At 32.8% G+C, this 6,228-nt stretch overlaps 1 long non-coding RNA gene across 1 annotated transcript; it reads right to left on the bottom strand.

Annotated features, from left to right (window-relative positions):
• Nucleotides 1-3,556: 3,556 nt before the first annotated feature.
• LOC145307144 (uncharacterized) lies at nt 3,557-5,531 on the bottom strand. The gene is made up of 2 exons (XR_013875314.1): nt 4,407-5,531; nt 3,557-4,132 (listed from the first exon to the last, which is right to left on the bottom strand). It is a non-coding gene; the product is annotated as an uncharacterized LOC145307144 (long non-coding RNA).
• Between the last annotated feature and the right edge of the window lie 697 nt (nt 5,532-6,228).

Below are 6,228 nucleotides of genomic sequence, written 5' to 3'. Positions count from 1 at the left end.
TGTAATAATCAGCCCATTGTCCCCCTCCTATAGTACGAAATAATAATTTAAACAAATATTGTTTAATTAATTTTATTATTTTAATATAAAATTCAAATACATCTATAAATATAATATAAAAATAAAATAATTTTTTTTACAAAGTATATAATTCTAATTTTCACATATTTTTATATAATTCTAACTGGTAAATATAAATGCCACGGAAATAATCTCTTTTTCCTGAAAAATAAATATTCGGGTCATGTGAAGGAAACCAAGTTGCGGGTTTCATCGTATTTTCACAGTAGCATTTGGATTTAGGTTAGGTTAGGTTAAGTAAATGTTAATGATTGGCCTGCAGGGTTAGAAAATATACCCTCTGCAGGGGCTAAAAATAGGAGAAAAGCTACTGTGAAAATATGACCCGCAACTTCGTTTTCTTTCCATGATCCAAAACTATTCTTATTATTATATATATAACTAGCGGCTTCGCCACTAGCCTCTAGGGGCTTTGCCCCAAGAGGTAATTTAAAAAACAAAAAATTCTGGTGCTGAGCCCATAATTTATGTGAAGTAGTTTCCCCAGATTTTTTTTTGGGCGGGGTTGGGGGGTTGGGGGTGTCTCACCCCCCCCCCCCCAAGAAAATAGCCTAAAACCACCACAGGACCAGTATGTATATTCCCTGAAGTGTATAATCCAATCGGTTCAGTGGTTACCGAGATTTTAAGGGACAGACGTAAAGCTACTTTGTATTATAGATTAATATGAAATAGAATGTTTTTTGTCCAGCAAGATATTTGGAGCAGTAAGAAGTAACAAATAAGTGAGTTTTTCTGACCCAGCAAGTTTTTATTAGTTCTGGTGACAATATGCTTATATCTTTGTTCAGCGGTTAGCAAACATACAAGTACACAGACAAAAAGACATCCTGTTACTTTAGTATAAGGATAAGGGGGAAGAGCAGGGGTTTCAGTGCGCGACTAGGCACTGTCAGGAAATACACCAATCTTTAAAGTAACAGATCTAAATATAACATATTATTTCTAAAATTAGATATTCAAAATATAAAAAAAACATATAAAGTGCCACTAGAAGCCTCTAGGGACGTAGCCGCTAGTTATCAAAATATTTTACTTGTATGAAAGATTTAATAAAATTATTCCAGGAACACATAATTTTATAAAACAACGAGTTTAATTCTTAGAAAAATAACAAAAAATTTTCAAAATAAAATGAAAGATTTTTCATAAAAAGTTTGGAAGATTTTTTGTTGAAAAATAATAAATTTCTACTTTGAAAAAAATAACAAAATAGCTAAACTTTTCAATTATTAGGGTCGGTCCATCTGTTCGTCCGTAACAATTAGCTCTTTTCGTTAATTTAGGCAAGTTAGAATTGTCCTATCAAACTCAAACTTTGCATGGTGATGCCTGTAGTAGTTAGGTATGATATAGAAAACGTTTCATATGCTTGTTACATCCGTACGTCCATTTGAAACATGCTGATTTTTTATGATATAATTATCCTATTCGTCTGATTTTGTAACAAAGATTCCTAGGAAAACAAGGTAAAATATTTTAAGTGAAGCGTCTCTATAATCAAGTCCTAAAAATGTAATTATTTCCCTTAAACAATCTGCAAGTGTTCATGTTCGTTCTTTCTACTGTTTGATTTCAGAACTTTGCTTTTGTGGATGTTGTCATCCTTGTTTTGTTTTAGCTCGGGACCTTTTTCTTCTGCTACCAAATTGCTTTATGCTCTTTTGTAGCAACTTGACTGTGTTAATATTCCCGACATAACTGGTTGATTTTCAAAGACCCGATTGAAAGACAGTGTCGTCAGGGTGGGGAAATATATTATTCAACCCCTTCCTTCTATAGTATTTTACTCTAATATCATAAGAATTGGCTTTTAATCTAAAATTTAAAATATCAAAGAGATAAAAAATATAATTAAAATTTGAGTCCTTGTTTACTTACAAACTTCAAATAGCTTTGATATTATTACTTTTTAAGCTAAAAGAAATTTTTTTCTAAAAATGTTAAATTTATTAAAATAAAATAAATACAGCGGTGGTACTTGGAGTCGGCCAACTGTTGGGAAAGAAGCAGCTTCACAAAGAATATTTTTTTTAGCGGGGGGAGTATTTTTCATTTTTTGGGTGGGTTTGAGGTGTCCCACCCCCCAAGAAAATAGTTAAAAACCTTCATGGGACCTATGAGAAGCTACCCTGTAAAGGTGAACCCGATAGGTTCAGGGGTTAGCAAGATCCTTTGGTACAAACAAACAGACAGACATCGTTCTACTTTGTATTAAAGATAGGATATTTTTTTTCTGCATGTAGCGCATAAGCTTGTTGTCATAAAGATGATAGGTTCGAATCTTTGCCCAACACCAGATCAAAACTAATAACAGTAAAAGTTTTGCCTACTGCCGCTATAACAGATGGGAGACGAGAAAGTCTAGGAATTGATCTAGCACCCCAATTAACATGCAGGTGGACAAACCAATGTATGAATTAGATGAGCATATGTAATAGGAGCCAAAGAAAAGCATGTTTGCCCCATAGTGTTACGGACTGACGGACACTGTGAACTATAGAGTAGCTTAGCTACTAACAAGAATGACAACATCCACAAGTAGTGAAGCACAAAATCTATATTGAAATAGACAAAGTGAGATATAGAGCAGATTAACTGTTATCATAACAAAGAAAAGAGATACATGAAAATAAATATGCAAAAACTTAAAATCACGAAAACTTAACAAATTAAGGTTTATGTCTGAAAATCTTTAAAAAAGAAAAGCAGCTTAAAGCAATCATACTACCGTAGATTTTTCATACCTAATCATGGAGCACTTAGAAGGAAATATAGGCAAGAAGTTTCAGTTGTGTAACTTTTGTAGGAGCCGAGAAAATCTTTTGCAAAGAGTAAAAGCAACTAAAAAGCTGTTTAAAATCAGTCCGGCCCCTATTGATGCTTTATACTTAATTATGCTCCATGTTAATGGGAATATTCCCTAAGTTATTCAGCCATCTATCTTTTACAGGAGCCGAGAAAATCAGTTTTGAAAAATAAAAGCGGTTAAAAAGCTGCTTAAAAGTAGTCCGCCTGCTATTGATGTTTTATACTTAATTATGCTCCATAATGAAAGCAATATTGACATAACGTTTTAATCGTCTACATTTTGTAGAAGCCGAAAAAATCAGTTTTAAAAAGTAAAAGCTCCTAAAAATCTGCTTAAAAGCAGTCCGACCGCCGTGGATATTGCATACTTTATTATGCTCCTTAATGAAGGTTATACTGACAAGAATTTTCAGCTGTCATTCTTTTATGGGAACCGAAAAAAAAAACCAGTTATAAAAAGAAAGAGGATAAAAAGCTGCTTAAAAAGAGTCCGACCGTCATGGATGTTTTTTTACTTAATTATGCTCCATAATGAAAGCAATATTGACAAGAAGTTTCAGCTATCTATCTTTTATGGGAGCCAAGTAAAACATGTTTTCCTCCAAAAACGGACATACGGACAATTCAAAATATAGAGTAATTTCGCTACTAAAAAAAACTAATACAAATTTTATTATTATTATTATTTACTTAGTATAAAAAAGGATTTCCTACACAAAACATTCTTAGAATGAGAATTTCAATAATTCATTGGGTATAGTCCTTTTCGTGGCAACGCCTCTAAAGGGGCGTTTCGTCATATTTTCACAGTAGCTTTTGATAGGTTAGGTAATTGCCCCGCAGGGTTAGGCAATTGGCCACCCTGGGGCTAGAAACAGGGGGAAAGCTACTTTAAAAATACCACGAAACGCCCCTCAAAAGGCGTTGCCCCGAAAGGGACTATACCCCAATAACTAATAATTTGGATCCAGTTGAAATTTATCTATTTTTCCAGTATGGCTTCGAATCCGCTGGATTAGAACCGGTTCGGTCAGCCATACTGAAAAATCATGTATAGCATCGTATTATTACTGAAAATTTTCCACGAATATTAAAATAAAAACTATAAAATTAACACCAGTTTTATTAGCCTTCGGTCCCTCATAGCTAACAAAACTAATTATAATCTTTCATTTTAATATCCCCGGCAAGCTGACTATAAAACGATGCTTTAAATAACTATTTTTTTAAACTTTAAAAGCTGCTTACGGTCAAACGGCAGATTTTACAGATAAATTTAACACATTATTATTGTTAGATTAACATCAGGGAAGGGGATATTATGTTTATTATCATTGGGGATCAATATCAATATCAATTGTCTTATCCCTTAGGACCCATACTTCATCCCCCCCCCCCCAATTATATTAAACAAATCACCCCCCTGTAAAGATTTAAATTATTGGTAAAAAAGTTAAGACATATTTATTTTTATAAACTAGTTAAGTGCCGCTAGCCGTTTTGCCGTAAGCAACCTTTAAAGCTGCCTTCATAGAACTATCCAATTTTTTTCAATAGTTTTAATAATTGTTTAATACTACTAATTTCATATAATTAATACATTAGTACATAATAGTATATTTGGCAGGGCCCGACAGCCGCCCATAAAACCGCCGACAAACCGCCAAATTATCTATACAAATTGCGGCGTTTTTTTGGGGGGCGTCTACCAAGTCCTGAATTTTGGTTTGTTAGTAGAATTAATTTGGTATAAAAGAGGGGTAAAAGCTCATTTTTTAACGAATAAAAAAAATACAAATAATAAAGTAGGTAATAGGTAATTGGTGGGGGGAGGGATATGCAATTTATGCAAAGAAATGAACCAAAAACCGCCGTTTTTTACTATTATCCCCAATAAATGGCAGTTTTTGGTATATTTTCTTCCAAATTACAAATCTTCCACCCCCCCCCCCTTTCCCCTAAATAAACATGGCAATACTTGGTAATTAATATATATTTCTAGTTTAGTTTTATTTAGACAATTGACTGCGGATACGAAAATTAAATATCAAATAGGTATTTGTTATATTGGCATTTTAGATTTTGCTTTGTTTCTATAATTTATGCATGTTACGTCCAAGGGGGGGGGGGGTAAAGGGGTGTTAACCCCCCTCATCAACCCTTCATTTTACCCCCTTAAAGTTTTATAAAATACATTAGATTGCCCCCCCCCCCCCTATCAAACCTTTGAAACCTTCAAACATTTGAAACCCATCATTTTACTTCCCTCAACATAAAAAGCTTGGACGTCCTTCATTCATACTATAAATGAATTTTCATTCCGAATTTTAAACAGTTTGTAAGCCGTGGCTGATTTTTTAAAGAAAAAAATCTTCCAATTTTCAAAGAAAAATCTATGAACTGAAATATATTGAAAAGACAAATCCTCCTATAGAAATCAAAACGAAAATCTTTTAAATCATAGGTGGATTCTTAAAAAAAGATTTGCCCCACTAATCGCTTAGTGGGACAAAATTGTATTCGTGAAAATTCCACCAAAATCACAGGGCTCGGCAGCCGCGCATAAGCAACAAATTTAAATCCGCTTGTGTGCAAATAATAAAATTTTGAAAATGTGGACTGTCTGTTAGAAAAAGGTTTAGACATCCAGCTGAATTTTAAGGTTATAATATGATGATTTTACTGCGGCTTAATAGCGCTTAAAGCACGGCTGACGAGACCTGATAAAAATTATCAATTTCTATTTTTGTATTTTAAGTCAATTATCAAAACCAAACAAAAAAATATATTTTCATATATGAAATATTTCTAAAAAGTTAAATAATAATATTAAAGTACAAAAAAATTAATTTATCTTGGGATTAAACTTTTAATGAAATTGCTGAATATAAAAATAAAATCCTTACAGTTTTTTATAGATAATATTTTACAAAATATAACTAAAAGCATAAAATTAAAATTAATATTTTTATACAATAAACTTTGGTTGTTAGTAGACTTAGTTAATATTCTATTAAATTTTTAGGTCAAGTGCAGTTCACAGTAAAATATTCCTGGTAACGAATATTTCCAAAAATCTGTCAATTTTAAAGGCTGCAGAAGGCTAAATGGTGGAAAGTATAGATTTTGCTCGCACAGAATTTTAACCGTAAAGAAAAAGCCTTGTACAGTTAATTTGCAGTGTACATAAATGCGCGAAAAAGACCTATTTTACTAGTTTTTCTTCAGTGAAGCTTTCCCTGTGCATCATTGGATTTTGGCTATTCCAGATTATTTGCAGGCCTTCTAATGCCGCTTAACACAGTGTACGGGCATGACATGTGTATGTTCAGCCGT

This window comes from Acartia tonsa, chromosome 15 (assembly GCF_053477335.1).
Source record: "Acartia tonsa isolate MP-2025a chromosome 15, ASM5347733v1, whole genome shotgun sequence".
NCBI classification, from domain to species: Eukaryota; Metazoa; Arthropoda; class Copepoda; order Calanoida; family Acartiidae; genus Acartia; species Acartia tonsa.
Note: the sequence above shows the minus strand (reverse complement) of the source record. Positions and strands in the feature narration are given on the sequence as shown.